The 23,793-nt window shown below is 43.7% G+C and overlaps 1 long non-coding RNA gene across 1 annotated transcript; it reads right to left on the reverse strand.

Annotated features, from left to right (window-relative positions):
• Positions 1-7,343: 7,343 nt before the first annotated feature.
• LOC134809817 (uncharacterized) lies at positions 7,344-20,291 on the reverse strand. The gene is made up of 3 exons (XR_010156358.1): positions 20,163-20,291; positions 17,312-17,520; positions 7,344-7,701 (listed from the first exon to the last, which is right to left on the reverse strand). It is a non-coding gene; the product is annotated as an uncharacterized LOC134809817 (long non-coding RNA).
• Positions 20,292-23,793: the final 3,502 nt, after the last annotated feature.

The raw sequence follows: 23,793 nt of genomic DNA on the forward strand, positions 1-23,793 counted from the left end.
CATCCTGAAATCTTTGACAAGCTCTCAGAGAGAAGAGGGGGTTTCAGGCTTTCCTACCCCAGAGGACAGATTTGAGTCCATTGGCAAGGGTGGAGCTCAGAGGCGGCCCAAGGAAGTCCTTCCTCCTAATGAGAGTCGGTGAAGAACAGAAGTTGCTGTCTGGAAAGGCTCTGAGTTCCCTTCTCAAAGGCCTTTTACCATAGTTATAATGTGTGTGTCGCAAACAACCCTCAGGAGAACAGAGCTAGAGAACCTTTGCCTCAGGAAATGTTCAAGCTGAAGCTGGATGATCAAATGCTGGTGAGGGGCGCCTGGCACTGTGCAAAGCTGAGACCAGGCAGCCCACTCCTGGGATAGGACTATCTACAGCTCCGTTGCATTGAGCACAGTCTACATGCCAGGAAGGCCCAAGGCTAAGTACTTCACACACACTAGCTGGCTTCATCTCCACAACACCAACATGAGGCAGGCACTACTGGTAGCTCTGTTTTACAGAAGAGGAAACTGAGGCCCTTGAATGGTAAGTCAGTTGCCAAAGCTTCACAGTTAGAACACACAGCCAAGATCCAAATCCAGGCACAGCGGGCCATAGAGCCTGTGAGCTAACTGCTGCACTGCACAGCTCTAGCCAGGACAGTTTGTCCTTGCCCTACCTACATGCTGCCTGTGGCCAGGACCTCTGGTGACAGGGGAGATGGAACCATGTGAGCCTGGAAAGCAGGCTGACAGGAAGTAGATGGCACTGTCCTTCTGGCCTAGGGTAGGGCCAAGAGACCACAGCTCTCCACATCACTAAGAAAGACAGGACCTTGCCTGGGGCTGGGAGAGTTCCGGGAAGTTTCTGTAGCAGCGCTGGCTGGTCTGTTGCTTTGCATGCTTATTGCTTTTGTATGGAGTAGGTATCTGATCTCCCCAACACCTGCCAGCTCCGCCTCTGCGTTCTTTCCCTTCCTTGTACACCCAGCCCCTGCCTCCCACCCTGGCATCTCCCTCCCTTCCCCCGCCATGCAGAGATCTGAGTCACTGACAGCAAGTGGGTGAGAAGAAACAGAGAAGGCAGAATCAAGAAATGAAAACCCTAAGGGCAGCAACAATTAATATTTAACTTGAAAATTGCCTGGGAACAGAAAGCTCAGGCTATTCATGTGCAAATCATATGCAAACACTCTCCACATCGGGCCCTTGTAATTATTCTGCAAACCTGCCTGGCCAGCTCTAAGGGCAGCTTGGGAAACCCCAACACCCCAATCCTGCTGCAGGCTGCAAACCTCCCCATGACAGGGCTTGGGAGGGTCTCCAGGTGACACCACTCGGGTGACACCAGCTTGTCCCAGAATTCCTCAGGCCAAAGCTCTTTCCAATTCTTGAGGAAATGTTTCTCCTGCCAGGGAAAGTTCCCAGCCCCGCATCTGGGCTCCCCTTGCCACTCCCCAAAAATGCCTTCCTGACGGTCACCCATGGCCTCCTGATGACTAAATCCCAGTGCCTCCACTCATCCTCCACTTCCAGGCAAAAGCCAGTGCAGCTGATGCCTGAGGCTTCTTCTGTGCTGCCCACCCCGGGCCTCCTCCCTTCCCTCTGACTGCCCTTCCCTGGCCCTGTCAGTGCCACCTTAGCTCCAGCGTGGGGGTGAGCCTGAGAAGGCCTCTTCTAGCCCCCATCTGATACGCCCTGGGCAGGAGGATGGGTCTCTTCGGAGGGTATGGGCAGGCCCTGCACTGGCTTCTGATTATCCTGCATATGGCAGGAAAACAGTTCAGTCCCCCTTCCCCTCCCCAGGTCACCTAAGGCCAGCCCAAATCTGGCGTCACTAGAAGTTCACTTGCAGGGTTAGGTGACCTGGAGCTCTCAGGCCTGAGAGCACAGGCTGAGGACAGGTGCTTTTCTTCACAGTTGGGAGCTCCCTAAGGACACAGCCCCCCAGGCCCATGCTCACCACTGCACCCAGACCTTGACAGTGTCCCCTGGGGCATCGCCTCCAACTGCAGCCAAGCTGGGGAAGGACACACAGGACCAGGGTAGCAGCCCCAGCCCTAGGCTCAGCCCCTGCCAGAACAATCTTTAGCACGGGTACTTGTCTCCATCTCAGCCCGCATCCCTCACTCAGACGTGTCAGCTTTTACTGGATCTGATTTATTTCATATCCACATATGTTGAAGAAGGAGCCTGTAAAAAGCTCAGCACGTTGGCTGGCCTGTGTTCAGCACCTAATATGAGGCAACTGCCCTTGACCATAAACTCTGAAATGAGTCAAGTGTCCACATTTCCAAAGGGTTTGGTGCCTTGTTCTCACTGGAGTCATGGAGCCCGGAGCAATGCACTGCCAGGCAGGGCTGCCTTGGCCAGCACCACCGTCATCACCATGCCCAGAGCAGGTGGGATAGGCGATGGTGAGGGGGTGGGCCCCACCATGTGTGGATAATTTCCTAATTCCATGATGCCTGTGGCTGATGGTCATTCATCCTACTACGTATTTACTGGGCCCAGCACTGTTGTGACCCTTCCCTCAGGGAGCTTCCATATCCATGGGGGAAGTTGATCTTAAGACAGAACCTGAATTCACTAACAGTTGTGAGAGAGACGGGGGAAAAATTTACCACATTAAACATAAAAGGTAACAAGTGAGATAAAAAGTGCATCCAGCTGGGTGTGGTGGCTCACAAACTGTAATCCCAGCACTTTGGTAGGCCGAGGTAGGAGGATCCCTTGAGGCCAGGAGTTCAAGATCACTGTGGGCAACATAATGAGACCCTGTCTCTACAAAAAATTAAAAATTTAGCAGAGCATTGCTGACTTGTGCCTGTAGTCCCAGCTACTTGGGAGGCTGAGACAGGAGGATTGCTTGACCCTAAGAGGTGGAGGCTGCAGTGAGCTGTGATCATGCTACCGCACTCCCACATGGGTGACAGAGTGAGACTCTGTCTTCAAAAAAAAAAAGTGCATCATCCCATTTTCAGAAATATTAAATGTAGAGAAAAATGTACATCTGAAACCCAAAGAACTATAATAATATAGTTTATAGTGACATAACAATAATACATAGTAATATAATATATAATATAGTCATAAAGGGCACTTTATTTTAATTGCAACTTACCTGGTTGCCAGAAAGAAAAACTCAGTCACAGTAACTCAAATATAAAGAACAGAGGGCAATTTATGACATGCAACAGCAAGATACACATCTAGGCCCTACAGGAACCATGCTGGGGCCGGAATGGCATTGAAAATGGTGACAGCCACCCTCTGCCTGCTGTCCCTTCTCTGCATCTTTCTCACCACACACTTCACACTCATCTTTCCACCAAGAGCTTCCCCTGCTTCCTCGGGTTTCTATCTGGGCTGGCCAGGTCTCTGACTGTGGTAACAACTTTTGGTCCCCCACAGTGAGCTCCAGAGTAGTAATTCCAGGTTCCTGGGAGAGAGTTTTAATAGGCTCAGTGCACTTGTTCAGGTATCAGTGTGACTTATTCCAACAAGGAGACCCCAAATCCACAGTTGGCTTCAACCAAATCCACGTTTGTTTCTCTCCTGCCAAAGTCTACACTGCCTGCAGCCCTCCTCTGCAAAGTCGCCAGGGCTCTAGGCTCCTTCCATCTTGTTGTTCTGTCATTCTTAGGATGAGAACTTTGCCCCCATGGTCCACAGGGCTCACCACCACATCCACACCACAGGAGCAGAAGAGAAGAAAGGCATGGCCCTGAAATCGCATGCATCATTTCCATTCCTGTGGCCAGAATTTACCCACAGGACTAAGCCTAGCTTCAAGGGAGCTCAGAATATATCATCTTTGCTAGGCAGTCAATTGGGGAGGGGGCACCAGCCATCTCTGACATAGGCAGCCTAGTTAGTTGTGGTGGTAAGAGGGAGTAAGTTCTGAAAGCGGGCAGCAAGATAGAGCCTTGGCAGCCTGGGGGCTCCCCTCCCACAGGGCCCAGGTAGAGGGCAAGCCCACCCTGTGCTGAATCCATGCTGTGCCATGCACTATGGGACCTCTGACTTGTGAGAGCTCTGAGAGAAACACTTAGCGAAGGCACCTAGGAGACAGGACCTGCAGGGCCAGCAGCGTGGGGCACCTCGGGAGTCTCTCCTCAGAGACCCCTTTTATCTGTCGGGGTCAAGGAAAGTCAATTAAATTTAGGTGTGGGAGGGAGAGAAGAGAGAAAGCCAGAGGAGAAAGGGAACAGGAGATAATTGACAGTCACCAAGTTTATCTGAAAGGACTCTTACGTGAGTTCTAAGGAAATGCCTTACTCTCAGTTTCCTGAAGTAGCTAAAAACTTCCTGGGAGGGTGATGATCATGAGGCTGATTTGTGATAAAGACTATAAAGCAATTGGGGTGTGTCTAGCACACAGGAGACACTCAACAAATGGCAGAGTTTGGTTTAGATTCGAGGGCACTAAAGTGGAGCGGTTCAGTTCAGAGGTGACCCTCTGCATGCTGCATAGTCCAAACACATGGGCAGTCTTTCTTTGCCTTTCCCAGTTTGTGGGGAAGTGGCTCTCCAGTTTTAGAGTCCACTCCCAGAGATTTCGCTTTTGTTAGGCCTAGGGCGGGGCCCAGGGATCTGCATTTTCATGCCGGGAAGTCTGGGGCAAATAGTTGAAAGGCTGAACTTGGAGAAATACTGCAGAAGGGGAAATGTCCTTCTCTGAGGTGGACTCTCTTCATTGACACAGTCATCTCCTACACAACGATCAGCATTGTGCCCCTTGGGGTACAACTTCTCTAATTCCCTTTCTTGTGATGTTCCTGGGGGTGGAAGATGAGATGGGAGTTGTGAGAGGAAAGGCAAGGTGATGATGGGAGTTCATTTGGTCAGAAAAGCTTAACTAGAACATCCACAAGCCCAATAATGACCTCCCCCTCAAGCCTCCATTAGAAAACCAGCGGGCTATTTGGGCAGCATCTGAGGTCACCTCTAGGACCAGAATGTGCAGACCCACTGGAGACATTGAAACACTATTAATAGTGGGGTGGGCAGCGCCAAGCTCAGGGAGTGTGAAATGCTTCTTCCAGGAGCACACAAGTCCTCTGAGAGCCCAGGTCACCTCAGACTTGAATGTAGTCATCCTGGCTGACCCCCCAGACATAGCTGCTGGTGCTCAGGGCAAAGAGCGGGCCTGGCCACAGAAGGCCCAAGTGCAGCCCTCCACAAAGCCCTTCCCTCTGGCGGGTCAGACACAGAGGCCTCCGTTCTCTCTCAATCACATTTATCGACTTTTTTTCTTATTACTAGAATAGATATACAATCATCATAAGAAGTGTTTTTTGAAGATATGGAAAGGCACAAAAGAAAAACAAAAGCCACCTGTAATCCTACCATCCAGAAATAACCATTATTAACATTTTAGAGTAACACACTACTAGTTTTTCCTATGCATATATTTGCATAAAATTGCATACATCAAATTTGGATTTTACCAAATCCTCTGTTCTGTAATCTGCATGCTTCACTTAACAGAATATACAATATTTTCCCACATCATGAAATGTTCTTTGACAGCCTCATTTTTTTCCATCTCTTATTTTTTAATTTAATTTTAAGTTCCATGACACATGTGTAGGATATGCAAGTTTGTTACCTAGGTAGACGTGTGCTATGGTGGTTTGCTGTACCTATTAACCCATCACTTAGGTATTAAGCCAGCATGCATTAGCTAATTTTCCTGATGCTCTCCCTCCCCCTGCACCTGCAGGCCCCAGTGTGTGTTTTTCCTCTCCCTGTGTCCATGTATTCTCATTGTTCAGCTCCCACTTGTAAGTGAGAAGATGCCGTGTTTGGTTTTCTGTTCCTGCGTTAGTTTGCTGAGGATAACGGCTTCCAGGTCCATCCATGTGCCTGCAAAGGACATGATCTCATTCATTTTTATGACAGCCTCATTTTTAATAGCTCATCATATTCTAGCATATGGATGTATAACAATTTAATTTGGACATTTTGGTTATTTCTGTTCTTTACTTTTATTTTTGCTCCTATAAATTCTGTATATCAGTATTGGTTTTCTTAGGATTGATTCTGAGGTCAAAGTATTTTTTTAAGTAAATTCTTAGATCAAAGTATTTTTTTAAGTTTTAGGTACACATTGCCAAATTGTAGATACTCAAGCAAAGCTTGAAGAAGGCATAATGAAACCAGGGATCCAGGTCAGGCTTCAGGGTGTGAGGAGAGCAGTGCTGAGCAAGGGACTGTCTGAGCTCAATTTCTGACACCATGAAGGGTTGCTTCATCAAGCTTGGAATGTTGAAAAAATTTCCACTCCCCCACAAGAAAATCAACTCCAAACCCTAAGAGTCCCTTAATAATCTACAGATGTCTCTTCTCTGATGATACTCAACCCATTTTAGGGATTCCATGTGAATTCTCATCTGGACTATAGCAATTATTTCTGAAAACCAGACTTTTGAAAGAAGTACATGTAACTTTTTTAAAAATAGCATTTTTAGTGCATGCTATTATCATTGTTACTTATTCAAATGTGTTGATGGTAGAGTAGGTGGAAGGGTGATGTTTGCATTGGCATGGCAACCAGTGACTAATTGAATTCCCTTCACAGCCTATAATGGCTTCTTTGAGTTACATGGGGCCAGAAATGGATTTTCTTTTTGCCCCTGTGTGTCACTGGCTTATGGTAGAGGAAAGGTTACCCATTCGTGATCTAATCCTTTTTTATTCTATTTATATTTTCCGTTTGTGCCACCCTTGGGGCTATGTTTAGTGAGTTTACTTCCCACCCTGTAATGTGAGATTTCTTTTGATCTACAAATGCCTCTTGTAGGGTATAAAATATGACTCCTAATTACTGTAACAGCTAATATTTATCAAATCCTTACTGTAGTACCAGGCACTCGGCAAGGTGCTTTACATATTTTTCTCTTAGCCCTTAACAAAACCCTATGATGTGGGTCCTATTACGATCATCCTTTCTTAAACAGGTGAGGAAGCAGATGGAGGTTCAATGACTTGGTGAAGGACACAGAGTTCACAAGAGGAGGGTAGACCCTGTGCTCAGGAAGCAGAGAGTCTTACCACCCTGCTATCCAGGCTGCATCGAGTCCCCATGAGGATGTGGGATTTGACGGCCCAGCTCACGGTCAAGCAGGAGCTCTTCCTTCATGTGATAGTTCTTGAGCATATCCTTTCTCAGACTTTCTGAGCTGGAAAATGCCAGGACTTCAGTCTGTCCTCACATAAAAGTTCCTTCTTGTCTTTGCCTAATTTAACAAACCCTGGAGATTAAATGAGATTTTCCTCTTTCTTTTGGTCTCACAAATAGTATCTTAGTCTCATCAACTCTCAGTTTTTTTCATCTATAAAATGTAAAGCTAAAGCTGGCTCACCTGAGGGTTGTGAAGATGGCAGGGGCAGGCCTCCACAGAAGCCCGTTGCATGGGGCCTGGCACACAGTAGGTGCTCCATAAAGCTCACTTGCCTCTGTCTCTTGTTGGACTTCCAATGACAACCTGTCTCCATCGTAGAGCTTCTGGACAATCAATGTTATCTCTGCTCCTCCTGGCAGCACAGGGCTCCCGCCCAGGCCCACTGAGACACGGGGTGGTTGGGATCCTGGCCTGGTTCTCCAGTGAGTCATGATGTCAGAAGGTGCATGGTGGAGAGAAGGGAACATAGGCTCAGGAGCAGTGGCAGCGGGGTTGCACCAGCATGAGGAGCCCTTTGGGTGCTATTAGAAGGCTGACTCTAGACAATCCATGAACAACAGTCTGTTAGTCACTTGTTGGCTCTTTAGGCATCAAAAACAAGCAAAACAAGGAACACTAGTGCTTGGTGAAATCCTTGGGGTGAACTCTACAAACACAGATAGGAAATGATTGGATAAGAGCAGTTACAAGTTAAGGGAAGCAAGAGATCTGAATGAACCATGGACTGAACATGGGCTACTGATGTATGCAGCTCACAAAACTCTGGGCAACATGCATTACCTCTTAGCTTGACACTGTGCAGCCATGAAAAAGGAAGCTGCAGAATGCTATTTTATGACATGGGAACATATGCACAACATACTGTTAATAAAGCAACTCAAAAATTATGTATCATATGATAACTATAAATACCAAAAACATGAAAAATATGGCCAAAATTTTAATAGTATCCTTCTTTGGGTAGTTGGATTATGGATTGGTTTTTATCTTTGTGTTTGAAAATAAAATTTTCTATAACAAACATTTATGTATTTTCTAATCAGGAAAACAATAAACATACTTTTTAAAGAGCACAATCATTTCACTGGGATTTTAAGGCTAGAAAGATAATTGCTTCATTTGAACTGGCAGATCAGGTTCTGTCAAGAGCACTGGGCCATTTATTAAACAAATTCATTGAGTGTCATGTGCTAAGCACTGTTCTAGGCTCAGTTCTGGACTCTGTGATAGCAGGGACATGAACAACTTGGAAAGTTCAAGGGAAGGTTCACTGGAGAATCAAAGGTGTAACAGTCAAGGAGGTCAGTGATACTCAAACTGTGGTCCTCAGATGGGCAAATCAGTATAACTCGGAAGCTTGTTTGAAATGCAGATTCTCAGGTCCTACCTCAAAAGTGCTGAATCAGAATCTCTGGTGCAGGGCTCAGAAATCTGTGCCTTAACACGCTTTCCAGACGATTCTAAGCAAGCTACAGAATCTGAGAAGCACGGGGCTAGGTTATGCTGCAGAAAAAAATAACCCTCATCTCTAGGCTCATAGTGAAAAAGATTGCTTTCTTGCTGACACCTCATGTTCATCGAGGGCTAATTGTGCTCTTCTTCATGACCCAGGCTGACCCACTGAGCTACCTTGTCTGGAATGATGCCAATCATCAAGGCAGAGGGAAATCAGAGCACGGTGAACCACGACCTCGCTCTAAGGCTTCTGCTTAGCAGGGTTGTGACTCACATTTTATTGGCTAAAGCAAGTCACACGGCTAAGTCTCCATAAATGGATTAATGAAGTTGAGAAATATGAATTTTCCCCAGGAAAAAGTAACACATTTCTTTTTGGCTTTTATTTTTGAGTTAGTTATAGACTGCCTGCACTGTAAAAAATAATACAAAGAGATCCTACATACCCTTCACTCAGTTTTCCCCAATGGTAACATCTTGCATGATGATAGAACAATATCGCAACCAGGAAATTCCAGCAACCCAATTCAGACGTCAGGTTTTACACACACTCCTTTGTGTGTATGTGTGCATTTAGTTCTATGCAATTTTATCACACAGCAAATATTTTTTAATAATAATCCAATCTACTCCACCTAGTCCAAGTAAAGGACTAGGACTATTTAACTGGGGAAGTAAGACTGATATCTCTCCTCTCACTAAGATCCCTGTCTTTGAAAAATGAGTTCATGGAGACCGATGGGACTAGATCAGAAAAAACAAAAATGTCTTTAAATCTATCCTGAGGAGTTGCAAATTTAGTGAACATTTGTAGGTTTGGCCTACCCAGCATAACTCCCCCTTCTGGGGGCAGAACTTGTATTTTGTTTTGGGAAAGCATCCCTCTCCCATTTTCAGGACGTGTGTGCAAGTGGGGTTGACCACATTCTGAGCTTTAAGGGTGGGCACCTCCCCTGGCTCACACTTGGCCTTGCAACACATTCCATCTTCCTGGCCACAGTCACTGGTTCAGAGATGGACACATGAACTAAGCTGGTCCCATAAGAACCAACCCAAGACATTTCACTGAAGCGATTGATAAAGATGCTCTCTTTCCACTGGTGCTGCCAAACTGGTAAATTACAACCTTAAATGCTGGAGACCAGCAGATAAAGAAAATCTGGCTGAAAAATGCAATCAACACTAAGAAATGGAGGAAGAACACCACACCTTGATAACATTGCATGATCCCCTGGATCCAGCCATGCCTGATGCTTCACTCCTTTTGGACTTTCCAGCTAAGTGAACTAAAGAATTCTCATTTTTTAAAAAATTCCTGCTTAAACTAGTCGGAATTGGGTTTCCTCTCACTTATTCCTAAGAGTCTTCAAGTCCTGACTTACTCAAGAAGGGAATTCCCAATTCTAGACAGGGTAAGCAAAGGAAAGTGGTAGTTCTCCTCTTCCCAACAGTTTAAGTGAAAATAAGTACATAGAGAGGCATACACACATATGTATGTGGGGGGAGGTCTGTGTGTGCATGCATATATATTTTTTCTCCCTAGCCACTTAAGCCCTGTTCAGTAACTGTCTACCTTAAAATTAAAGTCAGGCAATAAGCCCAAGAAAATAGAATAAACTTTCTCTTCCTTGCCCTTGCCTTGGGATAGGTTTCCCACGCTTGTGAGAGAATTTTCAGATCTGAAAAGAAAAAAAAAAAAAATTGTGCAGAGGGACTCTTCATTGCTGAATGTTTATGATTGTAAGACTTATTTTACTGGGCAAATTTTGAATCTAGTAACTATGAAGGCTGTAGAGAAAGCTATAAAATGAACAATATTCTCAGAGTTTTGCAATGTTATTTTTCCTCCCAGGGGTTTCCAGCCGGCCTGAGTGTTCACATGGTTATGCAGGTAAGTGCCGACAGAATGATGCATTTTCCCCATTGAACAGAAAACTATGTGAGTGTGGGATCAATAAAATATGCAAATGAAGCCTCAAACTCCAGAGTATGTAAATGCGGGTATTTTAATTTCCCTTGATAACAGACAAATATAGCCATGAGAAGCTTCCTTGAGAGTTTTGTCATCTGCCATTTACAGAGAGTGGGAAGTTATGGAGCATTTAGCCAAGGAGGGAGAAGAAGTGTCCCCCAGCCTGTGAAGACTGTCCCCACAGCTCAAGGAGGCCATAAAGGGCCAGAATGTGTTAGTACCGGTCACCCCAAAATGCCCAGATCCTCCCAGGAAGCTGCTTGAAAAATGTAAAAAGTGAGGTCTAAATTGTGAAATTATGCTTTGTTCTTCCATGTGCTCAAAAGAGCTACCATTTGGCTGCTATTGTGACTTTGAAACCCACTGTAAGGAACACTTCTGCCACTGGAAACTTAATTGTGGCCTGTTTTGAAGATGTATGCTTTTGTGGGAAATTACGGTTGAGCTTTCTGAGCCCTGTTTCAACAGTCTATCACTTCAGCAGGGCTCTTCTCTTGAATGGAGCTGCTGGTGCCACGGCAGCAGTGGCATCCATGTACAGGGCCCAAAGCTCTGCCACTGACAGCTGTGTCATCACCGTGCATGGCTTACCATGATTTTCTTATGTGTAAAATACAAAACTAATGTGTAAAATACACATTATTTACTTATGTGTAAAATACAATACTAATACCTATTTCATAGCTTTGTGGTAAACACTTCAAATAGGTAATAGGTAATAGATTCATGATCCTTTTGCAAACAAAAAGGCACATACACACAAGATACCACTATTGCAGATTCCTAAGGTCATGTTCTAGAAGCCACACAGACAGCACAAGACCAGCCATAGGGAGGCAGAAGGTGATTTTCTATTAAGGAATGAGCTTAGGAAAGTGATATTGGAGTAAAAATATAATGGGTAGACTTTTACACTTTGGGACTTAGCCATTGAAAACTATCAGAAGGAACCTACTTTTTTTTTTTTTTTTTTTTTTTTTGGTAGAGACAGAGTCTCACCATGTTGCCCAGGCTGGTCTCTAACTCCTGGGCTCAAATGATCCACTCACCTTAGCCTCTAACGTGCTTGGAGTTAGGCGTGTGCCACCATGCTTGGCCAGAAGGAACTTAATTTTGAAGTAGAGAAAGGGTGCAAAAAATTTTGAGTACCTCAAAGTACTGAAAAGAACAAGATGAAGTTTCTGGAAGTTACTTGTATGTTTCTTGGTAATGTGGACAGCTGTGTAACAGTAGTGAGAACACAGTTCAAACTAGAGTTTGAATCCTTGCCTACATGGCCTTATGCTCATTTTCTTCCTTACTGCCTCTGAGCGGTTTTCTCGTCTGTAACACTGGGATTACAATACACACCAGAGAGGGTTAGAGTGAGGATTAAATGAGAAACACAGGGAAAGCTTTTAGCCCAGTGCCTGGCAAGAAGTGAATGCCAAGAAAGGCTATGATTTGAAGAAACTTGGGATTCCAGGAGAGCTAAAGAAAAGTATTTTTTTTTACAAGGCACAGAGAAAATAGATAAAAACTGTCCAAGGTTTGTCAGCAGGTTAGGCTATATCTTTTCTGCTTTCAATTTGCTATTTTTCTGTTTCCTTCATTGTTACCTCAACTGCATATTGCTCTGATTTTATATAAATCCTGTGTCTCAACAGGGAAGCCCCGTGGAAATGAAATACTTAATGATATTTCCAACTTTAAGAAAGATTTCAGTAAGGGCAGCTCTGCTCTGGGTGATGCTTTACATTAATCCGATGGATGAAGAGTCTATTCCCAGCATTAAGACTGTTAACGGAAAGATTTGAACAGAGGGGCAGGCTTGGGAAACTGGATGGATTCCCAGATTCACCCGAGTCAAGTCTTTCCAGTTCTGCTTCATCATGTTGTTTGAAATAAATTCCCAGAACATAAGATTCTGCCACATTCAGAAAAAATGTTCCAAAATTCCATAGAAATGTTATCTGGCTGATTAGCTTCTTTAAGATGGTCAAAGCTGTTTTCTTCGCCATCAGTACCAATAATCAAGAGTTGACTCTGGTTAAATGGGGAGTATTTTTGAAATACCACAGTGTTTTTAGGATTCAGTCAACCTTGTCTTAGGATGGCCAAATACCATCTTGCTTTCTTTCCCACTCCAAAGATGAGTTACAAATCATATTTAAATAGTAAAATGATTCATCACCCCCATTGGTTTGAGGGAGGAATGAGGATTGTATCTTATTAAACTTGATGTGCACTGTGCCCAGCACAGTTGCTAAAATGGATAATAATTGTGTAGGAAACATATTTTAGATTTCTCACAAGAACAGTTTGTATTCAACAAAACTACTAGCTAGTTAGGAGTTATACATAGTTCAGCAAACATACATGACTAACACACTACAGCCAGGCATCACTTAATGATAGGGATGAGCTCTGAGAAATGTGTCAATAGGTAATGTCATCATTGTGTGGACATCACAGAACGTACTTACGCAAACCTAGATGGTAGAGCCTACTACACACCTAGGCTATATGGGATAGCCTCCATGGCTACAAATTTGTACAGCATGTCACTGTACTGAATACTGTAGGCAATTGTAACACAGTGGTATTTGTGTATTTAAATATATCCAAACATTAAAAAGGTGCTGCATTGCACTAGGATGTTACAACAGCTACAATGTCACTAGGCAATAGGAATTTTTCAGGTCCATTATAATCTTATGGGGCTACCTTCATATATCCAGTCCATTGTTTACCAAAACTTTGTCACTTGGCACATGACTATGATCTATACCACCTATAAACATTTATTGAGAACCGACTATGTGCCACACATGGTTCTAAGTACTAGAGATACAAAGACAAATAGGGCACAATTCCTGCCTTCATGTTCAGACTGATAGGAAAGAAGCCAGTATTGGTCAAGGTTCTGGATTGTGGACAACATAATCCACTCTAGCTAGTTTAAACTGAAAGGGATTAATTAAGGTTTATAAATATCTCAAAAAACCATTGGGAAGAAACAGACTCTATGCTGAGCTTCCAGGACTCCACCAAAATAGCTTGCCCAAAAGATAAGTTGTCTTTCCCACAGACAGGAACCTCTGAATCAGGAAGCTACCACCACTACTGTTGGCTTCATAACCACATCACATCTGCCATCATCCAAGCCAGCAGAATGAAGGCCCGTATCCTGCCTCTTTTCCCATGAAACTTAGATATGAATCCAAGTCCTGCATGAACATATCTGACTTGCAGAATATAAATCAATATCTGCATCCTAGCACAAGAGGCTGGGAACTGCAGGTGTGGTGTGATGGGAATTTGAGATGTAAACCATGGGAAACTATAAGAATATGGAGACGCTGTTTAAGAGATTTAGGGCTGCTAGAAATGACCATCGTCCTCTACAGTGATTAAATAAACAACTACAGTAGAAAGCACAAATGATGTGACTGATGTACACATGGGATGCTTTAGGATTACAGAGAATGATTAAATAATCTAGAATGATGGAGACATCACGGAAATTAATCTCTTGAAACAAGCCTTGACTGAGTAGGACTTAGCCAGGCAAAGAAGTGCAGGGAGAAAACATTCCAGTGGCATTCAACATTCAGAAAAATATTCCAATAACTTTGAGAAAAAACTACCTTTGTGTTATGTACTGAGGTTACAGGTGTGATTTAAAAAAAGACTCATGCCTTGCCCTGATGGAGCACACAGTCCCCGGCAGCAGGACAAAGGCTGCACTGAACTAACTTCAGTGGATTGATATAATTTTGCTAGAAGGTCAAATATAGGTAACATGGGGATCATGGTGCCATGCTTAGGGAGATGCATGAGGTGGATGTATTGTCTTCTGCCTGCATCCTAGTGGCTGAGTGGGCACTGGCCTGAGGACAGCTGATCCATATGTCTGCCTGTGACCTCTGAGTAGGCAAGGAGCAAAACTCATCTCCAACAGAGACAATGGTGACCAGCTGCTAAAATTGTATTCTCTCTTTCTAAGGATTGAACTGAAGGGTGGGTGGAGAAAATTCATGAGTTGGCTAATAGAACTAGAAGCAGAGAAAACTCACATGAGAGAAGATGAATTTTGTGTAAACAGAAGACAAAATCCACGAGGTGTGGGAACAATACTTTGACTAGAGGATGAGGGGCTAATGGAAAGGCAGGAACAACAGAGGCTGAGGCAGAATGAGGCCTGTCTCAGTAATGGCAGAGAATCAACAAACTCCTGCTAATGGGGGCAATGAGAGCCCAGTCCCAAGAGCTGTGCTGGATCCTTTCATTTCCGGGACTCCATTCTAATCTCTGCAAGACCCAGCTATATGGCTGTGCTTGGGAAGTCCTGTTTTGTTTTTGTTTTTTAATTCCCATCTGCAACCTTCCCAACCATCCTGTGAGTAGCCTCCCAGCCTCTCTGTTCCATGCATCAACTAACACAGTGGGAAGTTGAAAGTTCTGGATCTTGGCCCAATCAACATGGAAAGAGGAAAACATTTTTCTTAAAATGAAAAAGACACCAGAGTTAAACATTAATTGATGACAGTTTAAGTTTAGGTTTTTTTATATTTAATTTGTACCTATATGTTTATTTCTTACCAAAGCGCTATTGTATGTTTATTGACTTGAATTGCTATGAAAATGTTACTAACAATGAGTGAAATAATAAGTGCTGTTATTACATCCTCCCACCCCAATATCCTTTGACCCTCCTCCTCCCTTCCTGGAGATGAAGTCTGCATGCTGCTATTTGCCTTACTGGTGATCCCAGCTTTTTTATGCATGCAGACTTCATGCATAAAAAAGCTGGGATCACCAGTAAAGCAAATAGCAGAAATGCATGTTTTACTGTATAATATTAAAGAAAACCTACTTTATATTCAGAACAATACAGCCCTTCTTTCTTACCCTCAGCATGTAGTAAAATGCTAAACACATATCTGGTGCTCTTAAATGTATATTGATTGATAATGTTTAAAATCAAAGGATGTTCAAATAAAAGTTATTGCTTCTGTGCGAAGCTAGATTTGAAAAAGAAAGGCCCTGGGTTACTGTCCTAAATGGTGCAGCCTTATCCCATTATGGGAATTTTTTCCTTAGCAGAGGAAGTTTATTGATCCTCTGCTCTTACTAAGACCCAGCCCTCTCTGCCTAGGCTTCCACTGTTCCTGACAAGGGTCCAGGTGGAAAGCTGAGGAGCCCCTGTCCCAGGAGGAACTAGCAGCCCAAGGGACCAGTGACAAGTCAGACCAAGTGTTGATCAAGCAAAGAATTAGACTGGATATAGAGATACAACTGGCGCTGGAGCAGAGGTAGTTTTTGCTCACTCATTCATTCATTCAGCAAAGATTTATTGAGAAGGAGGATTTAGGACTAAATGAAACCGGTCCTGTTCTCAAGTTGTTACAAGCAAGGGAGTCAGGCCCTCAGGGCGATCTACATGAGGTGATGTACAGCTGATACAGCAGAAGAGTCGAGCCTCCTGAAATGGACTGGGAGGAGATGATGGGATGGCCCCTCAGCTGGCTAGCTGTGTTCATGCACAGCTTCAGCTCTGCCTGATCGGAGCAGGTTAGAGAGAAGTGACTGGTAAAAATCAAACAAAGAACAGCAACAACAACAACAGGTCCCAGGGACCCCAGGCCGAATGTCAGCTTGGCTGGCTAGTCACCACATGGAAGTCTACTACTATTATAATTATTAGTTAATATCTTTTATTGAGCACTTACTCTATTCTAGACACTCTGCCAAGTAGTCTTTTGATTTCTCGTTTAGTCCCTCATTTTATAGGCGAGGGACACTGAGCCTTGGGGAGGTGATGCTACAAGTCAATGCCTCAAATGCTAGGGTGGGGAACCCACCCAAGTCAGTCTGGCTTCCCACTTCTGCTCTCATGGACCGCAGGTCTGTGTTCCCATCTAGATGCCTGGGCATCTAGAACCACAGCTGATTCTAATCTCTACTTGCTCCGGTGGAGGCAACCACTAAAATTTGAATGTGCTGTTTTCGCAGACCTAGGGATCAATGGTAGCTGCAAGAGGCTGAGATAGTTCTGACGTCTGTAGAATGAGGAGGGAATTGGTTGTCTGACGTCTCACCTCCCACCAACAGTCTATGTAAGATGCTTTGGATGTTCTGGCATTGAACCAAGTTCAGTGGATTGATACAAAACAGGGAGGTGAGGCGGAGGCTAGAATAATGAAGGCTGTTCCAAATTCCCAGGATTCAGAGGTTGCCTTTCAGCAATTACATTCCTGGCATGAAAGGTGAAATTGTCAGAGAAGGCTGGGGAAATAAGGATGAACCTTGCTGAATGGAGCATGGTCAAGTGGTAGAAAATTAAAGAGCTCATTGTTAATCACACAAAGGAGCAATTGGTACTGGTTGCAAAAAGAAAAATAGAGATGTCTTTGAGACCAGGGAAATAAAGCTTAAAAGATGTATTTTTTTATGGATACAGTTGGTTTTACCTTTAGCTATTCCCATCTTTATTGAGCCTTTGTTCTTTTCTCCTAATATTCTGTTCCACAGGGGTATTTCATTGAATGCCCACTGTGAAGAAATAGTCTCATTTAAGTAGAATTTAACATTAATGTGATAATCCATCTTTAAACTGGAAACTAGGGGCCAATTTGTCTTGGTCCATCACATCACCATTTAGATGCTGATTCATTTCCGTGACTTTTCCTTCTCCTCCCTCAAGCCCTCCCCTATCTGCTTTGCTGTGCATCCTTACCTGCTGCTTCTGCATTCAGGGCGGGTGTGTGTGGCACTCCTTCCATGTCCACTGGCGGGGGTGGCAAAGGTGTCTTCAACTTGGATATTGTTCTTAGGGAGTCCCAGTGGCTTCCAACTGGGACAAAATGTAGTGGGAGTTTGGAAAAGGGGGCCAGCCTTCCCCCTGGGGAGAATCAGGGCAGGCTTCATGGAGAAGACAGCTGGTCCCTGAAAGGAGGCATTTTTCAGTCATGAAGGGAATATTCAGGGGCAAGAAAAGAAAATGGAAAGGGGAGAGTGCAGGGTGGGGAACCGGGAAAGGGGAATAGAAGCAAGGGCCAGCAGAAGGAGTTCATTTTCCAAAGACAAACCTATGGAAACTGCCACTTGCCCTTGTCATGGTGTTCGGATTGTGCACTTGGGACCTTGGGGACAGAGGTGTTGGCAAAGTCTTTCTCTAAGTCTTCCCAAAAGGAATTTCTGTTATAATAGAATGCCTTGTGTTTGCACAGCCACCTAAGTCACATCTACGAGTGTGTGTATACAGTATATAAATGTGTGCATAGACTCACACACACACACACACACACACACACACACATATTTCTTTTCTTTTTCCTTCCCTAAACAATGGTTCTCAAATTTTAGGTGAGTCAGAATTGCAGACTGCTGGGCCTACCCAGCATTTTCTGATTTTTGGATTCAGTAGGTCTGGGGGTAAGGCATAGTTTGCATTTCTGACAGGTTGCTGCTGATAATCAGAGACCATACTTTGAGAATCACTGGTCTAAAGTATTCCCAAAGAAGGCTAAAGGATGGGTTAAGTATTTAAGTAAAAACTACCTTTATGCTTTTGTTTTGTTTTGTTTTTTTGAGACAGAGTCTCGATCTGTTGGCCAGGCTGGAGTGAGGTGGCACAGTCATAGCTCACTGCAGCCTGGAACTTCCAGCCTCAAGTGCTCCTCCTGCCTCAGCCTCCCCAGTAGTTGGGACCACAGGTGTGAGCCACCATGCCTGGGTAACTTTTTAATTATTTTTAAAAGAAATCTCATCAAATTAGATGAGCCAGTCTGTAGTTCCAGGATTCACCCAAAAGATTCTCGGGCCTCAAATGACAGAGTTAGATGGCAGAGCTCATCTTACTAAGGAGGAAATGCCTGTTAGTAGGATGCTTTGAGACAAATGGGGCCAGGAAGTTGGCAGCCCTGGGCTACAGCAGTTCTTTATCAGCCTCTATACTTGGGATGCCCCATCTATCTTGAAGGCACCTCCCTCACCCAAGTGCCAGGGGCAGCTGGTGTCAAAGAAGGTGCCAGAACAAGTGCTGCATCTGGTCTGCAAGCTTGTTCTGGGTCTTCAAGAGACACTTGCTCTGGGGTCCTGGAGGTTGGTGGACCCTGAGTCTCCCAGGAAACCTCCCTGCTGGCTTCCCACAAGGAGAGAACTTGTACCTCCCCTGCCTTATTATCTGTTCCTGTTTGTATCTCATTATCCCACCAATTGCTTGGCCTCTGAGACCACCCAGCTTGAATATTATTTCCCATTTATGATTGTCAAAAAGAGAAAAGAATCTCTTCCACAATAACCTCCTGGAAGCTTAGGAAGCAGGGGCCATCTGACAGGTCATATTTATACAAAAGAAAACCTTTGAAATGCATGTTAAGGTAGTAATTTCCTTCATGTGTATCACAGAGAATTTCTAAAGCAGTCATGTTGCTTTCTCTTTTTCCAATAAGCTCATTAGTCTGTGACATGCATTTTATTTGGAGCAAATGGGTCAAGGATAGGGAGGGGGAGGCCCCAGGAAGAAGATTCCTTTAGAAGTTACATTTTGAAAAGATTACATATTTATCTATGTCAAGTAAAACTATCAGATATGTAGAGGTCATGTTAATAGTAGTTATCTCTGACGGTAGGATTATGTACAATCTTCATTTATTCTTTGCTCTTGTATATCTTTTGTAGTCAGAAAAAAAAAACAAAAAACAAAACATGTGTTTTAAAAATCAGTCTTCAGCCCCGTCTCTACTAAAAATACAAAAAATTAGCCGGGCGTGGTAGCGGGCGCCTGTAGTCCCAGCTACTCGGGAGGCTGAGGCAGGAGAATGGCGTGAACCCGGGAGGCGGAGCTTGCAGTGAGCCGAGATCGCGCCACTGCACTCCAGCCTGGGCGACAGAGCGAGACTCTGTCTCAAAAAAAAAAAAAAAAAAAATCAGTCTTCAGTCCCATTGCCTTGGGGATATGGTATGTGCGCAGGAGACCAAACCCACAGGCAAACAGTGATGACAACAAGAGGTTCAAATAGAAGGAGAGGTTCTGCGTGCCAGGGCAGAGAAATCCAGGAAAAATGGGTGTTGGCTGGTTCCTGGGGGATGTGTTGCTCTGAGAAAAAATGACAAAAGTTCTACTTTTACTTCAGAAATAAGAAATGGCCTTTAACCCAAGAGAGAAATAGAGGAAGGCACCAAGTTTTAAGTTTAGCAAAGGCAGGGGTGTTGTGGATCAGAGGTGGCCCCTTTGTGGCCTCCCAAGAGGCAAGGACCCTCTGTCCCCCAGTGCTCCCCTGTCCCCAGTCTGTGAGGCCCTCACCTTCCCCCAGGAACACCTTTGAAATGGAGCAAAGAGTTTTAATGACTTTGCTGCAAAAAGCCCTGGCTGGCATCTTCTCCTCTGAAAATGATCTGAGTTTCTTTTTCTTTTCTTTCTTTCTCTCTCTCTCTCTCTCTCTTCTTCTTTCTTCTGCATGACTCTGTATGGAGTTACTACATGTGATGCTGATGGATCTTGTAAAGTATCACCTTCCTTTGTGCCTGCCCTTTTCTCTTCTGAGTCCCAGGCCTATCTCCAGATCTCTGGGAGATGCTCTTACCTAACTCACAGACTCAGCTCACAGAGGGTCCCTGGCTGTGCTGCAGGCTTTGGGGCTTGTGTTTTCTCCATTCATTTGTTGTCAGCCTTCTTTATGGACTCTTCTTAGATTCTTGGATGAGAAAAAAACCTATAAAAACCCAAGATGGCCAATTAATAATAATAAGAGAGCACATTAAAACAAGGAGATCTCATTTTCTATCAATTGGCAAAGGTGTTGGAATAATCCCACACGGAGCCCCTGGCATATATTCTCTCCTGGCCCTGTCTTGTGAGTGTAAACTGATGCAACATTCCTGGAGGGCAATTTAACAATGGGTACATAGAGCTTTAAGACCATGTCACACCAGTTGACCTAGCAATTCCACTTTGATTAACCAGTCATAAGGAAGTAATCAGAGATGTCCATGAACAATTAGTTATGCACAAGATGTTCATCAAAGCATCATTTATATTAAATAATATTAAATTTATATTTTGTTCTAAAGAGAACAAAAATAGGGCAGTTGATTAAGTGAATAATAAATACATACAATAGAATACTATGCAGTAATTATAAATCATGTAGCAGAAGTAGATTTGATGATGTTCGAAGTATTTGTGCTTTACTGTCAAATAAAATACTGAAGAGTACACCCAGCCTGCTGTGACCACAACTCTCTCCTCAGTATTCATCAATAGCCACTTGCTTTTGTGACATGTGACACCTGCCTCTTCCCCCAATACCTTGGTCTGTGCTCAAGAAGTATAGAACAAAATCAGCTTTCCCCAAAGTAGCTTTTTTTTTTTTAATTGCAAATGAAAGAAAATCCAAACCAAACAGGCTTAGGAACAAACAGTATTAAATTGGCTAATAACCCAAAGGCAGGGCTGGATTCAGCTGGGAAACCATCCAATAGTTCCACAATGTCACCACGGACCTGGTTTCTTTTGGGAAGTTATTTGTCTCCCCTGTCTTTCTTTACGAATGATATCTGAGTTGGTCATTGACAGGGGTTTTTAAATCTCTGCTAGAAAGCCACTGGAGTTGTCCCTCATTTACTTATTCCCTTAGGATGAGGCAGGATGCAGAGGATTTCTCTTCTGCCCTCCTGGGAGTTGATGGCATATTTAGGCTCATTTTCACATAATGGCTGTGGTAATTCCATCTTTACCTCACATCTTCCAGAGAAGGAAAGAAAAAAGGTTTGGTAGCTTTTACGCAAGTTCTGGGAGTAATGCCTTCATTTGTCCAAATTCTATCATGTGACCATCCCTGAACCAATCACTTAATTGGCAGGGGATGCACTAATTGGCTAGCACTGAAGGTTATGAGAGGTGGGAGAAGGAATCCACAGGGCAAAGGAAACACATATTACAAAAAGAAAAGACACAATAGTCACATAAGTATGAAAAAGGTTAAACAGTCACTTATTTCTTTCTCAGAGCCTTCAATATGTTAATATATACCTATTATACTTTTACAATATGCATGATCAAGAAAGAGGTAGGAAGAGCGGGGCTGAATATGTAGGATTTCACACAGAGCACACTGAAGAATGCTGGAATGAACCTCAGGAAGATCGGTGACCTGTAGATAGGGTGACCATTTATCCCAATCTGCCTGGGACAGTCCTACTTTATCCCTGCTGCTCCAGTTTCATCACCATTAGCCCCTACATTCACTCTCAGAAGGGCCCCAATTTGAATGATAAATTATATGGTCACTTCCAGTGACCTGTATTGAGGACTCCAAGTTGCTCCATGTTGGAGATTGTGAATCACTGACCCAATCAGACCTACTCTCGGAGGGCTGTGAATTTGAGAGTAAGAAAAAGAGAAACATTAGGAAAAAACTGAAACAGAGAAGCACAAGCAGTAGTGGCATAGACGGAGGAAGGCTGAATCCTGGGTGTGGTGGGTCCCAGAGCAGGAGCCATAGGGTACGGCAGGGGAGCTCAAGGAAATCAGCCAACCCCAGGCACCCTGACTCTCCCGACTGTTAGGCTGCTGAGATGCTGTCCTGGGTCAACTCACTCTCTAGGATGCTTGCACAACCTTCATCCCTGGAGCTCCCCTGAGCACACCTGCATGGCTCACCACAGCCTTTCTCAGTGTGGTTCTCAACTCTGGCTGCCCATCAGAACCACATTTGCCACTGTTAGGATATACAGACCATCAAAACACCTCCACTCTCTGCCCCAGGTTTTTTATTTACCAGGAAACATATTTCAAAATGATAGCTCCAAAAACCTGGTTTGTTCCAGATGATGAGATTATAGCATGTTTTAATATATTCTCCTTTGTTCTTTGTCATATTTTCCAAAAGTTCTGCAATGAACAAATATTTCTTTGGTAATAAGAAAAAAAATAGCTATTAGAAAATAAGAAAGTAGAAGTAATCCCTTACATTTATGATCAGTTAATTGTCAACAAGGGTGACAAGGTAATTCAACAAGGGAAAAAAAATCATCCTCTTCAACAGATGCTGCCGGGACTACTGGATATCCACAAGCAAAAGAATGAAGTTGGACCCTCATACCATTATTAACTCAAAGTGAATCACACACCTAAATGTAAGAGCTAAAACTATAGAACTCTTTTAGAATAAAACATAAGTATAAATCTTCATAGAACTAGGGTCATGGGTTTCTTAGATACAACAACAAAAAGGAACAAGAGAAAACAACAACAACAACAAAGATAAATTGGACCTTATCTAATTTAAAAACTTTTGTGCTTCAAAGGACACCATTAAACAAGGGAAAAGGCCACCCAGAGTATGGGAGAAAATATTTGAATTTCTCCCACGTAACATGTAAAGAACTCTTGCAGCTCAACAATAAAAAAGATAATTTAAAAATAGGCAGAAGATTTGAATATATATTTCTATAAAGAAGATAGACAAATAGCCAATAAGCATATGAAAACGTGCTCAACATCAGTAGTCACTGAGGAAATGCAAATCAAAATCACAGTGAGATACCTGACTTCACATCCACTAGGATGTACTAAAATAAAAGAAGACAATAATATATGTTGGTGAGGATATGAAGAAACTGGAACCCTCCTACATTCCTCATGGGACTATAAAATTGTGCAGCTCCTTTGAAGAACAGTTTAGCAGCTCCTCAAAAGGTTAAATATAATGTTATCATATGACCCAGCAATTCCACTCCTAGGTATATACCCAAGAGAAATGAAAACATATGTCTACACAAAACTCATACATGAATATTCATAGCAGCATTATTTATAGTAGCCTAAAGGTGAAAACAACCCAAATATCCATCAGCGATTGAATGAATAAATAAAATGTGGCATAAACATACAATGTAAGTATTCAACAATTAAAAAAAAAAAAAAGGAATGGGCCCAGCCTGGTGGCTTCTGCCTATAATCTCAGCACTTTGGGAGGTCAAGGCAGGAGGATTGTTTTGAGTCCAGGAGCTTGAGACTAGCCTGGGCAACATAGTGAATGTCTCTACCAAAAACAAACAAACAAAAATAGCTGGGTGTGGTAGGGTGGGCCTGTAGTCCCAGCTACTGCGGTGGAGGGGAGGGCACCTGAGGTGGGAGGATCACTTGAGCCAAGGAGGTTGAGGCTGCAGTTACCTGTGATTGTGCCACTGCGCTTCAGCCTCGGTGAGAGT

The sequence above is a fragment of the Pan troglodytes genome, chromosome 3, assembly GCF_028858775.2.
Source record: "Pan troglodytes isolate AG18354 chromosome 3, NHGRI_mPanTro3-v2.0_pri, whole genome shotgun sequence".
NCBI classification, from domain to species: Eukaryota; Metazoa; Chordata; class Mammalia; order Primates; family Hominidae; genus Pan; species Pan troglodytes.